The sequence below is a fragment of the Camelus ferus genome, chromosome 10 (genome assembly GCF_009834535.1).
Source record: "Camelus ferus isolate YT-003-E chromosome 10, BCGSAC_Cfer_1.0, whole genome shotgun sequence".
Classification (NCBI taxonomy): Eukaryota; Metazoa; Chordata; class Mammalia; order Artiodactyla; family Camelidae; genus Camelus; species Camelus ferus.
Window position 1 is genome coordinate 7312399 of NC_045705.1, and position 17931 is coordinate 7330329.

Sequence of the window (17931 nt, forward strand, 5' to 3'; positions counted from 1 at the left end):
AATCCGCACATAACTCACGTCGGCCCTCCATATCCGTGGTCCCTCCACATCCCGGGATTCAGCCAACCTTGCACCGTGTAGTACCGTAGTACTTACTATTGAAAAATATCTGTGTGCAAGTGGGCCCGTGCAGTTCAAACCCACATCTTTCAGGGGTCAACTGTAATTCTCCACGATGTATTTTCAGATTTCATACCATCAGTGAATGAGGCCTTTATTTTCTTTTTTATTAACAAAAAGGAAAGACAAGAAAGATCAGTCCTTTTGTTTCAAAAGAGGTCTAAGTCATGGGTAGTCTTATGAAATATTGCTTCCAAATCATCAAAGCAAAGAAGTTCAGAAGTAAAACTTACCATCTTGGTTGCTTTTGTTATGTGAAATTGTCTCTCCTATTTTTCGCACCCCCCACGGTCACCTCCTTGGTCCTGATATGTGAGTGAGGGGTGGTACATTGCCCTTGAGTGCTTTATACACTGGTGCTTTCTCTCTTGAAGTGGCCATTTTCAGTCAGATTCTTAATGCTGTTTCAATATTGCTCCACCCCTTCCTCACCGCCTTGCACTACTGCAGATGTTAACATGTCAGAGTCCAGAAGTTTCTGAGATGTCCACAGAAATAAACAGCAGCTTGAGGCACAGCCATGGCCCAAAGGAAATAACCCATTGCAGGAGTGTGGCTGCGAGGAACATACTAATTTAGGACATCTTTCTCTGATGAAATTTGTCAGGCTCTTAGTTTTCCAAATGTGGGAACTTTTGTGCTTGTTTTCCTCTTAGGCACAGGATGATTCCCAAGAGAGATTCCATTCATTCCTCATAGAGAAGCTGAAGAAACAGAATGCAGCTGAGCTAGTAGCTCGTTAGGAGAATTGTGTTTACTCTGAGATCTGATTCAGGAATGGACTCAGTATCTCAACAAGTCCAGGCTCGAACTTCTCCGTATCGCATCTGGGGCATGTACAGAGCTCAGGCCCAGATCCTTCTGATGGGGGCATGTTCCAGTCACCTAGAGCACTAAGCAGACAAATAAGCATATGCATGGAGACTGACGGTGGGCCAAGTCATTAATTAGGGCCATGCTTACATTTTTGTTACTAATCTTTCATCTGTTTTAATGGCTTATCTTCTAATCAGTGATGATAACGTAACTGAATTCCTCAGATACATATGAAGAACTTTTATTTCTCAATTTACCCAAGTTGATTCCTGGCCACCCTTCCCCTCCTCAACCCTCAAGAGAGAGTTTCAGTAATGTTCTCTTTAGGCTACAATGTGATTATCTTCTGGAAGGAGCTAGAAGCTGAACACTGCTTAATGAAATGGTTTGTCTTCCTTTTGGCATCAGTCCAAATTGATGAAACATACAGGGACTTTTGTGTTCATTATTTTATTCATCTTTTGTAGAAAATGTGGTGACTTCTGGTTGACTTTGGCTTCCTGCCAATTAATGTGACCACCGTTTTCCTGTGATGCATATTCACATGAGTCAACAGAAATCTTTTTGACTAAGCAGAGTTAGCTTTAGTAAGATGATATGCATCAGGGTATTGGATGTGGGGGAACTAGAATAACAGGGGGGCAGTGAGACCTCAGACAGAAGCACTGACAAATAGCTTCCCAAAACAATGGAGTCACCACAGCCCCACCCCCTCCCGTCTCCCCAGAACAAGTTCTACGTGATGGACGAAGAAGTGCTCAGTTTTGTCATCCCGTGCTCATAGACTCACAGCCCCAGAAGAATCTGGCACCCGGACCTTAGAAAGAGTCCAGCCTTTTTGAGGAACGAGGCCCCAGCCCAATGCCTCATGGCTCTTTTGGTTCATCTTTGAAGCCAAGCCTTCCTGTAAAGATCCCTGGTGGTTTTTAACATATTTCTCTCTCTTATAAAAGAAGTCCCGAGGTATGGGCCAGTGTCAGGGGCCCACATAGCGCCTCGCTGCTATCCCAGCCTCAGCGTGTGGCCTCCATGTGGGGGACAAGATGGCGGCTCGAGGCTCAGTCAGGATGGAGCAGGAGGTGGCAGCAGCCGCAGGGACTGCCCCTGTCTCTGAGGACTCTTCGCAGAAGTCACACACAGTACTTCCATGTAAGTCTTAGTCACGTGGTCCCCTCTAGTTGCAGGAGTGGCGGGAAAATGTCACCTTTATCTGTAGTAGTTATGTGGTCAGCTGAAAATCGGGTGGTATGACTAAAGCAGAAAGAAAGGATGGACATTGGTCTTCTCCCTTCTGGAACTTTTCTATGGCTCTGCAGAAAACTCGTGACTTTTCACGGGAAGTGAAAGGCCTTCTCTACTCTGGGAGGCCTGGGAGGTTACGCTTTCCAGTTCTAGGAGCCACACGGCCAAAGAAAAATACATGAACAAATAAATTCAGAGGTAAACTCCCAGGATAGTGTGAGGACTGGACCCTCCATCTACTTCAGTGTTGATGAAACAAATTGAATGGACTGTGTCAGAGGAGGAACAGGGGAGAGAACTGATGATGTTTCACCAAGAATCTACTCCTTTCGCAGAAAAAAAGAAAAAGAAAAAGAAAAAAAAACAACACAGGGGGAAGAAATAATCCCTGGCTTAGAACATTTGAAAAGTTTTCAGTGTGTTCCCGGTGGGTAGAATTAGATCGTGCCCCAAATCAGTGAGTCTGACTTGAAGCGCTGTGTGAAGGAGCATTTTCTGGTCCTCAGAGGAGTCCTGAGGTTGATGGAGCTGCGCCCGGGGAGAGGGAACTTACTGTGGTCAGAGGATTTGAAGCAGTGGCTGAAGGGTCCATGGGTTGCCTTCTGACGCGTCTTCCTGGCTCTAGTCTGACCAGTCCCTCCAGTCTGTTCTCCACATTGCCATTGGTGACTTTTTTTTCTAATTGAAGTGTAGTTGATTTACAATGTTGTGTGAGTTAGCAAAGTGATTCAGTTATATATATATATATATATATATATATATATACATACATACACACACACACACAAACACACAAATATATTCTTTTTCAGATTCTTTTCCATAAGTTATTACCTTATAGGAACTATATTGAATGTAGTTCCCTGTGCTATACAGTATGTCCCTGTCGTTTTATCTATTTTATGCACAATAGTGTGTACGTATTAATCCCAAACTCCTAATTTACCCGTCCACCCCTTTCCCCTTTGGTAACCATAGTTTGTTTTCTACGTCTGTGAGTCTATTTCTGGGTTGTAAATAAGTTCATTTGGATCCTTTTTTTAGATTCTGCATATAAGTGACATCATATGATATTTGTCTTTCTCTGTCTGACTTACTTCACTTCATATGATCATCTCTATGTCCATCCATGTCGCTGCAAACGGCCATTGATGATCTTCTAAATGCCAAGTAGATCAGATAACTTTCCAGCTCAGTCCCTCTCAGTGGCTTCCCATGGCTTTCTGCTGCCCAGTTCCTCCTGACCTGGTCTTGGCTTACTCACTCTGAGTCTCCAAACAGAACTTCCACTTCCTCCAATGTGTCAAATTTCTCTCCCTTCTGGAACTTTGCCCATGCTGCCCCCTCTTCCAGAGCACTCCCCTCCATCCTCACCCTCACACTTCACCTGGCTAACTCCTACACATCGGAATCATCACTTCCTCTCTGAAATCTCCACTCCCGCCCCCTCAGAAGGGGGTTTCCCAAAACCTCAGCCACCTCTTCGAGCACAGCACTTCCTTCAGTTACTGCAGTTGCTTATTCCATGATGGGTCTTTCCAGCTAGACTTCTAGCTCCCTCTAAGAAGAGTATGGGATCCTCAGACTTTGCGCACTGCCCAGTCATAGTAAGTGACTGAAAATCACACGGAACATTATAGAAGATATTCAAGCATCAGCTGAGGGGAAATCCAGCTTAAGGGTGAGGAAGCAGCAGTGGAGGTAGGAGTGATAAGGAATGGACCACAAATGAAAAGATTATCTTTTGCCCCAGCCCCCCTTACATTCTTTCTGGAGTGGTGGGATCGAGGCATGTGAAAGAATTACTTCTCTTGGGTTCTTGGATTGCCTCCCAGCCCCCAGAGCGTCAGAGCAACTGTTCCAGTGGAATTTGAAATACTAGCTATGTTAATGGAGGTCAGAATTACCCAGACTGGATTTACAGCTCCAAAAGTTGACCCAGATTTATTTTCTGTTATTCAAAATTAGTTATGTTGAAGGAGGAGCAAGGGGCTTCTCGGTATACAGACTATTGTTAACGTGTCCCTGGACTTAAATCTTGTTTGGCTTTTATCTGTCCTGGAGGATGTGACTGCGGCTCTCGGTGAGTGGGACCACACTTCGGGTCCTGACCACACCAGCAGTGGAATTTGCATATGGGCAGCTCTGGCCTCCCAGACCTTAGTGACCTGGGCTGGCCACCCGTCTCTGTCTTTTCCTGGAGTGATTTTTTTTTAGGCTCTGAATAAACTCCTGCCTTTCAATACCTTTTGTCAGTTGCTTCTTCTTTTTTTCAAAAATTTTCTTATTTTAAAAATTTATTTATGTATTTATTCTACAATGTCATATTTTAAAAATTGAAGCATAGTTGACGTACAATAGTATATGTTACAGGTAACAATATAGTGATTCACATTTTCACTTTTGCTTCTTAATGCTTAATATGCCACGTTTAAAGATGAGGTCTCAAAATCAAGGACTGCAAGAATGAATTCACGTAGAGATGTACTGGGTCCTTTGGTGATGTACTGGGCCAGTGGGCTACGGAAAGTATGGGTGGGGAGTGAAAAAAAATGAGGGGAGGCCAAGAATTCTTAGTAGGCTGAGCAGGTAGTGGACAAACTGCATTTAATTTATAATTTTGTTTAGCCTTATTTACCCCAGACATAACAGACAGGAGTCATTTCTTGTTTGGGGCTGACGGGGTTGAAGAGGAGTAATTCAGACCCAGGATTGGCCCTCCTTCCTGCTTCCAGCGTGGAGACAGGGCATCCTCTGTTATCCGCTGGAACTGCTGTGGCATTCTCCACGTGGCATTGCCCTTACATGGGCGGGACGTACAGTCCAACCTCTGTGTTACCACCGGCGACCTCTGTGGTCAGTCCCTGTCTGCTCTTTAGTTCCCAGATCTCCTTTTCTTGGTACACACAGACCATCAGAAAGTAGATGAATAGGCCAACAGATAGCATTTCCCCAAGAGGAGGGGCTTTATGCTTATACAGCCCAGAACAGTGGTCACCTTCAAAAAGACTCTTCACCTCTAGTCCCGTTCTGATGCTGATTGGAGATAACTTTTCCTGGAATGAAAATCACCCAGCCGGCATGAACTATTTATTTTCTTGATTGCTGCAAGAGAGCACACGAACAACAATCTTATTGTCTCCTCCATCTTTGTTTTTAAAGGCACGCAGCTGCTAATAATGTCGTGTGTACAAAGCGTTAATTAACCATAGGCCCTTTTTATTTATACTTACCCTTGAAAACTTTAATTGTTAATTGCTTTGGTAAAATGCTCAGTTTGTTCCTCTTTCTGTAGACTTGCGTGCAGTGAAATTAAACATTTTAAAACGTGTAGATGATCAGAGAGGTTTAAGTCTCTTGACATATACAGTGACAGTGTTTCAGTTCTATAAACAAAACCCACTGGTACAATTAATCATTAACCTACTTGTAGGGATTAAGGGAGAGAGCGAATGTTAACTCTTTGGTGACTTGCTGTAAATCAGCAAGAGAAGAAAGGTGTTAGAGCAGGTCATTATTTTTGTCTCAAAGTTGACAGCAGTTTGATACTCAGAGTATAATTTTATAATAAGCTTCTAATACCCCATTTTCAGCTATACAGCTTGGCACTGGCCTTTTTAGTGAGTTGTCTGGAATTGTTGTCCACACTGTGTCATCCATCTTCCTGGTTACTTGTGCAAGTTTCCTCTCAGTTCTATTGGATTCATGCCTCTTTCTTGCTCTACTTCCTGCCCATGTGTTTGGTGGCAGAGATTAGTCATTATTATTATTATTATTATTTTTTTTTTTTTTTAATTTTTTTTTTTGATGAAGCAGACACCCAGAAGGCACAGACAGTTCATATTTCGTTTTCTGAATTTGTGAGCTGATGGAAGAATCGTGTTGCTCTTTCTCTGTACTTTACCACTGGAGGACCTGGAGAACTCCCCCATCCCCTGGTCCTTCCTGTCGGCTCATCTTCAGAGCTTACCCTCTTTGAGTGCTCTTGGGAAAATATCTTTACCCCTGCCCTGGAGCCCCCCAGCCCTACTAAGTGGTGAATTGAGGTGTTTCTGTCAACATAAGTAAAATCTAAGCAAGCTCTGTGGACTATTCTGGAGATTTAAATATACTAATCATATTTTTTCTCAGGAATGCACCAACCTTTCATGGGTCTTTGTAGAGAGAGAGAGTCTGTGTGTGTGTGTATTTATATTTGTATATATATATATTTTAATTTGAATGCATGGGTGATTAATAGCATGACTTGTGGTTCTATTAGAGGTCAGATCAGTAGGGGAAAAAAAAATCTACAGGTGAGGGAGAACACGAGGTAGAAAGATTTTTATATAGCTTGGATACCCACACCATTCAGAATGTTTGGCTCTTCTAATTTTATTTTCCCCACAGAGAAAGAATTGAGAAAAAAAAATTCAGTGTCTGAGTATTTTTCATCTCTCGTTTCCCAAGCAAGCCGATGTATCAGAGAATTCTATCTGTTCTTGTTAGGAATTTTGAAGCATTTTAATTCAAAATATAAACCCCACCTATTTGACAGTGTTCCTTTAAATGTCAGAGGAGCTGCAGAAGTGGAGGGGCAGGGAGGGATCGCGAACTGAACATCTCTTGGAAGGATTTTAATGCATTCCCTTCGGTGTCTTTTCTTCCTGAGAAGAAAGGGAGGGAAAGGAGCCAATGGACTCAGCCCTATAGCAACATTTTTCCCCAAGGAATTTTCTATTTAGTTCTTGTGCCTTTGGCTAATAAAGAAGAGAGACACATTTAGCTCTTTTGAACAAAAGAAAGCAACATTTCAAAATGTGGTTCTTTTACTCGCAGATTTTCTAGATTTTATCTCATCCAGCTCTAGGCTGTAAACTAAAGAGGACAAATCCTTTAATGCAAGAAATTTCTTCTCTCCTTGCCGTAAACTGCTTTGAATTGAGGTGGCTTGTTTTTCCGCTCAAAGTGAAACAGAGGAAATTATCTAGTGGATTCAAACTGAAGAGAGGGCCACACTCCATGGTTTGAGTACCCGGCTACTCCCTTTACCAAATAATCTGGAGCAATTCCTTAAACTGTCACCTTACTTTGATTCTTCAGATACAAGCTTCAGCTACGTATACACATTACTACCATTTCCAACCCTGGGACTGAATGGACCCGTTAATAAAAAAAAATAACTAAACTGTTCTAGTTAATTCATACCTCCTACCCCCTACCCTACCCCAACTTCCACACTACCACCCTGGCATCCCGTTCAGTTGACCATTTGTTTGCATGAACTCACTGGGACTGACCACCCGGTGTCTATTACAGAGGCTGGATCTTTCTTTTATTTCTGTGACTATCGGTTTTTGTTTCTTATTTTGAGGCCGGTTCTAGACAGGTTACCCTTTGATGGATAGAGACCCGTGCTTTGTCTCCTTCGGTTCCATTTAGACGAAGAGTAGGGGTGTAAGAAGCATACCCGGGTCCAGATAACAGGAGGTTTGGGTCTTCCGCCCTTTGGGGACTGTCAGCTCTGCAGACACAGCCACAGCGTGAATCAGAAAGGAGCGACAAAAAAGGAGGAAAAGACCACATGGTGGAATTTGTAGCAGCTTTTGTTATGACTTAAAATGCAGGTCAAAGTAGCAGATGCAGATACCTAAAATGGGGAGATGGCTTGGTTGAAAGTCTCATGTATGTTCCTTCCATTTTATAAGAAAAAGAATAAAGACCAATGAAAGACAAAGATCTTGCTCTTCAAAGAGAAATTTACATTTTGTTACAAAGGAGAGTGCTTCATTTGAAATTGGTAAATACATTGCTGCTTTGCGTATGTTCCAGAAAATACAATTGGTCTCTTTAAACTTCAAAGGATCAGCTGTTGTATTCCTATTTCTTCTTATTACTGGAGCTAAAGATGTGGTGTAAATAGGATAACTCACAAACTCCTATCAGCATGCCTTTAACATGGTGTTCTGTCAAGTGAACGTTGAAGTCTGGCTAAAGTGATAGTGTCTTTCTAGCTGGCGAAAAGCAGTGCCACATAATTCCATTCCCCCAACACCATGTTCTCATCAGTGGAAGATGGCAAGCACTAGAGAATGAGCCAAATGGTTCCTGAACCACTTACCTGAGTTTTAGTGATGGACCTAAGATGTGATTCCTGGGGTTCACAGTACTGTGAATTATCCTAAGGCACATGCTCCACCAGAATTTTTATTTTAAAATAATTCATTTGTGGTGCACACAAGGGCAGCAAGCCGGCTAAATTTCCATGATTCATGGTCACTAGGCAATGTCTGGTTGCAGCTGATCATTCATACTGGCATATGTCCCAAGTGTAGGTCATCCTGCATGCATAACCTGACTGCCCTTAAGAAAACTAAAAGATAGTCTTACTCTGCATCCAGATAATTCAAAGGCTGTGAGTCAGCGTCTAGAAGGGGTCAGTCGAAGGGATGCTAGCTTAGAGACAAAATTATTCCTAATCTTTTGAAAATAGTTATCTTTAAACAGTTTAGCTGTGCTAGCATGACTCAGGGAGGAAGACGAGGGATGTAATTATAAAATCACAAAAAACCTCGTCATAGATTTAACCTCCATTTTTCTTAAAATTAAGGTTCTCACAATTAGAAGCATCTGTAGAGGTCTTTGAACCTTAAGCATACCTGTGTCAGGGAGATATTAAATCCTGATTTAATATGATTTCCCTCTTCCTTGGATCCAGTTTAGAAAGAGATCTGTTACAGTGACACTCCTTGTTATGAAGGACTACAGAGGGGGACTTTAAGGACCTTGTCTTGGAGGTCTGGTGAGTTTTGCATATAACTTTTCTCAAATGTGAGAGCAAATCCCATCCTTCAGAGAAACTGTGGTTCCTGACTGCCCATCTTTTAGTGTCTCAGGCTCCCAGCCCTGTTCCTGGACTAGCCTTGACCCTTGGCTTTGCAGAAACCTCAGCCTCACTTAATTTCTAAGCCTCTACTCTACTCTGTTGGACTCTGCTTCCTCATGAGCTCAGCAACTGCAGAGGTCCAAACTTCACACTGTTATCTGGATTTGTGTGACTTAAGTGTCACCCAGTTGGATATCAAGCCAGAACATCCCCATCTGTGGTCTTCCAGCTGGGCTGACAGACCTCTAACAATGTCACTGACAGACCTCATATGCCCTGAGGCAGTCCATTTCCTCTGAGTTTGGCTTCTTACAACTCCATGGATTGGTCCTAGATAAGAACTTGGGTCTACACCCAATTAGTTGAACCTTTCACATGCTAGAACTTCACCCAATTAAAGATAACTCTTATACCTCCCCTAAGGTACATCTTCTACTGCTTAAATATCTTCAGTCCCTTTCGTCTTTCTTATATCATGGTAGTTCAGGTTCTCTGTCCATCTACCCTGGCATGTTGTCAATGGGTATCAGTTCGGCTATCTCCCATCTAAAAGGGATACTGAAAACTGAACAGTATACTCCTAGTGGGGTCCAATAAGAGCCGAGTAGAGGAGAACTAACCCTATATATGCAAACTCAGATAAGATTAGTTGTCTTGGCAGTCACATTATATGATTGATCAGTGTCAACTAAAACTCTCTGTATCCCATTGTCTATTCCAGAATAGGCCCTCAGCAAAATTTTGATTACATGAATTAAATTAAATCCTTTTTACACATTTGCCCCTGCTAGATTGCTTCTCTCCAATCCTGTAAGTCATTTTGTACAATTGATATTTTATATCCAAGTACAGGGACTTAACGTTTATCCCATGAGACATCATCTTTTTAGAGCTGGTTCCTGGTTCTAACTTGTTGAGATCTTCTTGCTCTGGATTCTGTACTCAAAATGCTTTTTTTCTTTTTACTGCTCTCGGCTCCATCTCTGTAATAAATTGACTAAGCATGTTTTTTATAAATTTAACCAAGTCATCGACATAAATTATTAAATAAAACAGGGAAGAAGTCAGTGTTCTATGAGGTGCCATAGAGGCCTTATGGGTTGTCATTCTTCCATGAATCAGCTCTTTATGTGGATGTTTAGCTCATTACAAATCCCTCTAAAAGAAGTGGCCAATAGGATCATAGATTCTATGGCCAAGCAGAAATGGATTTCAAAATCCAGCCCTTCCCCTCACTAGTGGTGTGGCCTTGAACTAGTTCATTTCAGTTTCTCATCAACAGACTGCTTATCTATAATAATACTTCCTTCCTAGATTTTTGAGGGTAGATTAAATGAGGTAGTGCCTATCAATTATGGACCAGTGTCTGACACATGTTTGTCACCCATCAGTATCTCCCCAGCCCCCTCCCTCACATAGATTGTCTACATCTTGTATACAAGGAGGTCACAGACTCTAGTCTCATCACTGAAAGTAAAAATTAAGTTACCTATTAAAATAGCTTCATCTATGTGACTTTTTATTTCTTCTAAACAATTTTTTTCAGGATGAAGTCATTTCCTTAAAAAGAGAGGTAAAAAAATAAGAATTAAGATTTTTTGTTTTCTTTATGTCATCTAGTAACATGGACAGTTAACCTCGGCCATATACATTCCTAGTATGCTTTGGCTCTGAACTTTAGAAGAAAAATTCTTTTAGTCATATTTAATATTTTATAAGGATAATAGATTAAGCCAACTGAATAAAAATATAAATATCCTGGTTCCATCTTTTAAAGCTATTTCCTCTTGTGATGTATTCTTTTCTGAATGAAGATTTTACTTCCTACAAGTGTTTCTGGATAATTCAACAAAGACACCTGTAATCATCTCTACAATAAACAAGGTAGCAAGTCGGTGTGGAGTTCTAATAGTTTACACTGCGCGTCTGCACGATGGATGTGATGAAACATGACATGAATTAGTAAATTTAGTAGATTTTCAATTACCTGAAATTAGTCATAGCGGTAGGAGACTGCTTTTCTTTCTGGTCTACCCCCCAACAGTGTTGAAGCCTGTTTCAGAGATTTCAAATGGAGAATTTTAAAAGTCCATTTTGAATGAATTATACAAGCTTATGCTTCCCTAAGAGTAACTCTGGGTAACCAAAAACACTAGGATAAAATATAAAATTTACCAGGTAGTAAATTAATTAAAGGATGAATCTTGTCCTATGCAAAATGTCCGCTTATTTTTCTGCTTTTAAATCTATTTCAGTAAGAAGTCTCGATTAGGCCCTATTGGCTTTAATTGTATGATGGAAAATCCATTTATATGCATTACCAAACTCTCATCAAATCGAACCTCAGGGCACCAATAGGGAAATCACCTCTTCTGTTAAACTAGGTATGTCAAGAACATAAGGGGTGTAGAGGTGGTCGTTTCCGTGAGTGGAACCAGATATAGAAAAAAATCCAGTCCCCAGCACTGAACTGGAATCTGCTCTTGGCTAATGTGATGTGACTGAATTCAAGGAATGTTAGTTCAGTTAAAAGAGGAATGGTTTCTCTTTGGGCTCTTGAAATCTTTTGCTTATTTGTTTGTAGGATTTTTTTTTTTCACATGAACGAACACGCAGCCCTTTTGATGCGGCTCTGATGAGCCCTGCAGAATGCTGCCTCAGAACTTTTTCCTGTGACACTTCCTTTCAGCGATGTTTCACATGTGCTTTTTTTCCTTCTGCCCACACTCCGTGTTCACCACCAAATTTCCATTGTCAGCCCCTCCCACACACGATTTCACTCGCTCATAGATGCCGCGAGTCTTCGAGCAGCTCAGGGCACCACTCACATTTTCACTACACGTCGTGGAGAAAAAAATGACTTCGTCAAAAACGGCTCAGAGTTCATGGAAAGGACATGATATTTTCGGGGGCATTTCCTTCGGTCAGGGCTCCTCATTCCTGTTCCTTGCACTTGCTATGATAAGAATATCTGCTCTCTCTTTGCTGGTGGGGACCCCCTCCCCCAAAGCCATTTTCTCTGTTGACTGGTTTCCCATCAGAAGTTCTTAATTATGAGTCAATAAAGTAATATTCTTCAGTCACACCCCCCAGGGAAGGGAAGGATTGCCTAAATAGCTAGATGATTCAGAAAAAGATGTGGTGGGGGTGGGGGAGATCTGTTGGCTTTTTGTTTTCTATTGAAGCAAAAGCAGATTTGTAAAGCTGAATTAGGAAGGTGATCAGAACAGCTTAAGTCAGACTCTCGTATCTGTGTGTGTAAGCTCCCAACTCGGGGAAAGCTTGAGAAAAAGAAAACTAAGGTTTCAGACATATGCTTGTTTCTAAGGACAAACTTGGCAACTTCCTCGTTGCTTTCACTAAACCTAAGCGTTCTCATACAAGTCAGGTCTGTGTTCCCCACTTTCCAGCAAAGAGTCAGTAGCAGGGTGCTATTCGTGATGACTCTGGTTACTAAGGCCTCCTTGCCAAGTCAGAAACATCAGAGGGCCAACTCCATTTAACCAGAGGCCAAGGATACCTCGGCCACAAGAGCGCCAGGCTAGATGCCAGCCCAGTTCATCAGTATGCACAATGCGGGAGTCAGGAGCAAAACCTCTTCTGGAGTGCTGGACCGGTGAGAAAAGTAACAGAGCAAAGGAGAACAGTAGTAAGTGGCCCTTTCCCGGACATGACTCTGCTGTTTTAAACTTCCTAGTCACTTGGGACAAATGATCCTAGAAGTTCAAGCATTTACTTCCAAGGCAGCCAGGGGATAGTATCAGCTGTGATTTCTCAAGTGAAGCTCAGTTAATACCCTCATTCCTTCATTTATTGACTCCATCCATTTAAAATGCAGCTATTCTAGGGCACCTATTGAGTGTCAAGGAAATTCCAAATACACTTCTCTTGGCATAGAGTTAAAGTTCTGAAAAAGACAGGAGCCCAGAATCTATACTTGAGCAATAACCTCATTATGCTATATTGCTGTGTAATTTCCTCTAGCGTGCACGTATCTGATGCCGCTTACTAAGGTAAGAAAGTACATCGTGCCATCTACCAGAAGGGAGGAATTTGGGAGTCTGCTACATTGAGGCTTCTCAAACTGTAACGTGCACATGAATCCCGAATCTGGTTGAAATGCAGATTCTGATCCAGTAGGTCTGGGGCGGAGTGTGAGAGTCTGCTTTTCCAGCCAGTTCCCGAGCAATGCCGGGAGCCTGCACTTTGATCTAGACCCCAAACCAGTAGCAGTGATGGAATGAGCAGGGTTGAGGAATTGGTGTGAACATTCCTCTGGTCATGGGTAATTTCCTTGACAGCAGCGGAAGACCCAGGGCTCAGCCCCCATGGACACGGCTGAGCCTCACTGAAAGGCAGCCCCTTCTTCCGCTGGCACCTGTGCAAACATGTTGGAAACAGGCTATAAAAAGAGAGAAACCTGTGGCCGGACACCTGGTCAGCCCACAGCTGTTTGACCAAGAGAAAGCACCCTGGTTTCAACACTTCACTGCTCCTTTTCTAGAAGGCTGAGTCCTCCCAGGGCCCCTTTATTTCCAAAAACCACGTGTTAACAGGTGTCCCCAAGGCAGGTGGACCACAGAGTGGAGCGTCGCAGACTTGACCTGAGCTTTGTCACTGCAGTGAGGAGCTCCCCGAGGAGAGAGGCTCAGCCTCTGTGGACCACTCCTCACTCCTACACCAAAGAGATTTTTTTTTTAATTTTAAAATTTTATTTTTTGTTTCCTTTTTCTTAATTTTTTTCCTTTGTTTCTTCTTTCTTTTCTCTTCTGTTTTCTTAGTGGAGGAATGTAATTTTAGATTGATGATTGATTGATTGATTAAACAAAGGTACTGGGAATTGAACCCAAGACCTTGTGTGTGTTAGGCATGCACTCTACCACCGAGCTATACGCTCACCCAAAGAGATATTTTAAATCAGTGCACTCTAAGTCTTTCTTGAGTGGATTTGGGTGCCAGTTGGACCAATAAAATAGAGTGGACTCTGTGTCTCCACATCTTCCCACGACAGTTGTACTGGAGGCAGGGGGAAAGTCCCAAAGCCCTTCCAAAGGATTTTGTGCCAAAGAGCAAATCCTGGAAACACTTTTTTTTAATGTTTAAAAATCCTAGAAATGTTGGACAAATAGAAAAGTATTGATTATCTTCAGAGTCCCTTGTACTCCATTTGGAATTCAAGGTTTAACACAGGCACTGAATTATAAAGTGTTGACATCTTCTCCTTTACCACTGTTTTTGCATTTTTTTTCTAGCGTTGCTCCTGGGGGATTGTTGGCCCTGGAAGCACAGTCGTCCAGGCTCTCCCTGCTTTGCAGAGTGCAGATGCAAACTTTTGACCTCCACGTATTCCAGGTAGCTTTTCCACAGTCTGTCCAAAAAGCATACTTACAGATTTATTTCTGAATCCCACTCGCAGCTCTAGCAAAATCCTGGGTATGGTGATTTCAGTTAAGATAAAATAACAGTGAAAAGTCCAACAGGGCTTTATGAAAAGCATGCTTAATTGGTTAGAGAAGTAGTGAAAAATAATAGCATAAACAATGCAAAATTAGGGGAGGGGTATGTAGAACTTTGTAATTTCTGTGCAGTTTTACTGTAAACCTAAAATTGCTCTAGAAATAAAGTCTGTTAGTTAAAAAAAAGGCAAAGCTCACGACCTTGGAAGATATAAGTAGATATGCTAAATATAAAAGCCCTAGAAACGATGTTGAAGAAGAAAGGGCTTCTGGAAAGTTTCCTTTTGCTGCACCATAATTGACTGGTATGATGAAAAAAAAATCTGTTCCTTTGGTAGAAGGTAAGGAGATCCCTCACCCCATTCCTTCTCCAGCAAGAGAGACCATCCCGGAACGGGCTTAGAGCAAGATCCAGGTTTCAATCTCACGTCTGCCCTCCAGCTAGCTATGCGGCTTGGGGCAAGCTACTTAACAGCTTTGACCGTAACTTTTCTATTTAAGATAGGTCTCAAGACAGGCGCATAATGGGGTTCTTATGAGGATTAAATGAAATATTGTAAGTGAAACCAACGAGCCATAGTCTGTGCTTAGCAAATGTTAGTTGAAGTTAATTAGCTTTTAGTAGCAATGCCCTGCTTTTGTGGTTCAATCCTACAAAGAGGTATATGGTGTCAGTTAGATGGAAAGTCCCTTAGTGGGGAAGGAAACCTGGGGAGGGAAGAAACCTGCTTGCATGCAGGTAAGCACCCAGCCACCTGCCTAACACACTCCAGGCCCCCAGTAGATATTTGTGGAGTGGAAAAGGCTCTGGACTAGAAGTACCCACGATGATTAATTTCACCCTCAGAAGCATTGCTTTGATGCTTACAGAACATCACACTTTCCAGAGTGCATTTATATCTATTTAATAAAATAAACAAACCAAAACTTGGGAGGAAGGTAGGACAGATGTTAGAGTCTATTTTGTAGAAGTGGAAACTGAGGTTCAGAGAGTCACACACCAAAAATGTAGTAGAAGGGCAGAATTAGAACTTCCGGTTTAGTCTTCCAATTTATGATCAATTTTTCTACTACGTCTGTTGAAAGTTAGCAAGTCTCTTTTCCGTGTACCTACTAGGGAAAGGAAAAAAAAAGAAAAAGACATTCTAAACACTAAGGAGAGCAAAGATCAGTCCTAGCCTGGATCTGGGAAATTTACAATATAAGGGAAGATTTGCTGAATTAGCTCGTAGTTACTTGTGATGCTGTATGAAAAAAAGAGATGGCTGGGGACAAATGGAGAAAAGAATTGATCAGAGACCATACGTTTCATAAAAGTATCCTTTTCCAAATAGTGTTACTGTTTCTTTTCAGTTTGTGATTTGATGGTCACTGATGGCCGTCAGCACGCATTGGCCAGTGCATAGGCCACTGCAGGTAAGTTTCAGCTTTAATGATAGTTATCTATAAGTGTCATGTCTGTCTCGACACTTGGCCAAAAGCTGTATTTTTTGCATCTTAAGCTTATTTTCAAATGGTATACTGTAAAGGCTTGATGGGACAAGGGTGGGGAGAAGGTGGCAGGACAAAGAGAGAAGAAAGTAAAAAAAAAAAAAAGGCTTTCCTGGTAATGGAAGGTTTTCTGTTTATTTCCATATGTGCACAAAATGTGCTAGCTGATGTTTGTATAGGTCTAGCAGAAAAGTAGAATTTTTATGTTTTTGTAACATGTAAGTCTGTGTAAACATCATCTTAATCGGGAGAGTGGCCAACTCCCAAATATCTCCTAATAGAGGGAACACAGACAGGGTAAGACGAGGTGGTAGCTAAGGGGCTTCTGCCTTATCAGGACCCCAGTGTTCAACCACTAGACTTGTGGTTTTTCTGGGGGCGCATCTGCCTTCTTCTTAGGCAAAATTTTAGCACAGACAGTGGAAACATCATTTACTGTAACTGTATCATAAATTACCTCAAAACTTGGTGGCTTAAAGCAATGGCATGTATTTTACCCTGGCACCTGTAATTTTGGTGGGGCTCAGGCAGGGGATGGCTACCTTTGGCTTCAGCTGGAGAGGCCTGCAGGCTGGAGGGCCGGAGTGGTCTGTAGGCTCCCTCATGCACACGGTTGGTGGTTGATGCTGGCTGTTGGAGCTGTCAGCCAAAACACCTACATGAGGCCGCTTGCTGTGACCTAGGCTCCCTCACAACATGGTGGCTAGGTTTCCGGCATGAGCACCCCGAAAGAGAGAGCCAAGTTGGTGCTGTGTCTTCTTTGCAACTCAGCCATGGGAGGCACGGAGCACCTATTCCCCTCCACTCTGTTGGCCGGACCAGTCATAGGCTCAGATCTTGATATGTAGGCAGGGCACATAGACCGCACCTCTCGGGGGGAGGAGTGTCAAAATCACGTCATCAGAAGAACCCATGAAGGGGAGGTCTTGCTGCAGCCTTTTAGAAAAATACAATATGTCACATCCTCTGGAAGTTTTTCTTTTCCGTCTTGTATAGCACTTCTTCCCACACCAGATCTTCTTCCAAAACCTTTTTAGGCACTTCTGCATTCTCTACCCTTCCCTTACGGGGTATTATCCCCAAAACCTCATTCCTCAAAGTCATAGATTCTTAGCTCCGGACTGGACCTTGGAGATATTGTAAATGTCTGCGGTCACAGGAACCACCTTTCTCTACTTTCTTATACTGACGGATGGTCTTATCTGAAGCCCCTGATGCTGGAAAGCAATTCTAGTATCTCATTTAGCTATGGATGGCCACCTGCCCCAAGGTGGCTATTCTCTCTGAGGAAACTGACAAGTTGGCAGTGAGAGGAGAATGGGAAAGACACTAAAGATGTCCTTGGAGACACCTTGAGGCATAGAAGAGAGAGAAATGGAAAGAAAACCAGCATCTCAGTTCCTGATGGCTTCCCAGGATTCCTTCTACGCTACATAGATTAAGATGGGCTGGGGTGGGGGAGATGGCTTTTGGGATTTTATTTTTATTTTACAGCCAAAATAGCCTGAAATATCATCCAACCTCTAGAGTCCTGGAACAGGAATGTGACTTGTCCAGAGTCACAAGCTGGCTAATGAGGGAGCCTGCGTTTGACTCCTAGACATCCAATTCTGTTCCTCATGTTAGATTCCTGCCTGTACTTAGGCGTGGGTGGAAAGAAGCAGAAACCTTGAGATTATTAAGAGTTTGGGGAAGGGGGTTAAAGAAATCAGGAAGGAGATTGGAGAGTAAAGAACTAAAGAGGGAAGGCTGGGGACCCTGAGGACAGAGTCTGTCTTTGATATTGTGACTTGATCCTGGACATCTGGATAGTTTCGCCATTCTCTGGCTTCTGTGACATCTATTCAGATCCTTCCCTTAGGACAAGTGATCTCTCTCTCTCTTAGGACTGAAGGATCTGTCTAGTTATAATGAGCCCAAGTGAACCGGACTTTTCATTTG

General features: G+C 42.4%; 1 protein-coding gene across 2 annotated transcripts in view; it reads left to right on the forward strand.

Moving 5' to 3' along the window:
- The window catches only part of MAML2 (mastermind like transcriptional coactivator 2), a 342622-nt gene that overhangs the window by 131080 nt on the left and 193611 nt on the right, over positions 1-17931 (forward strand). The gene's annotated exons all lie outside the window — the stretch shown is intronic.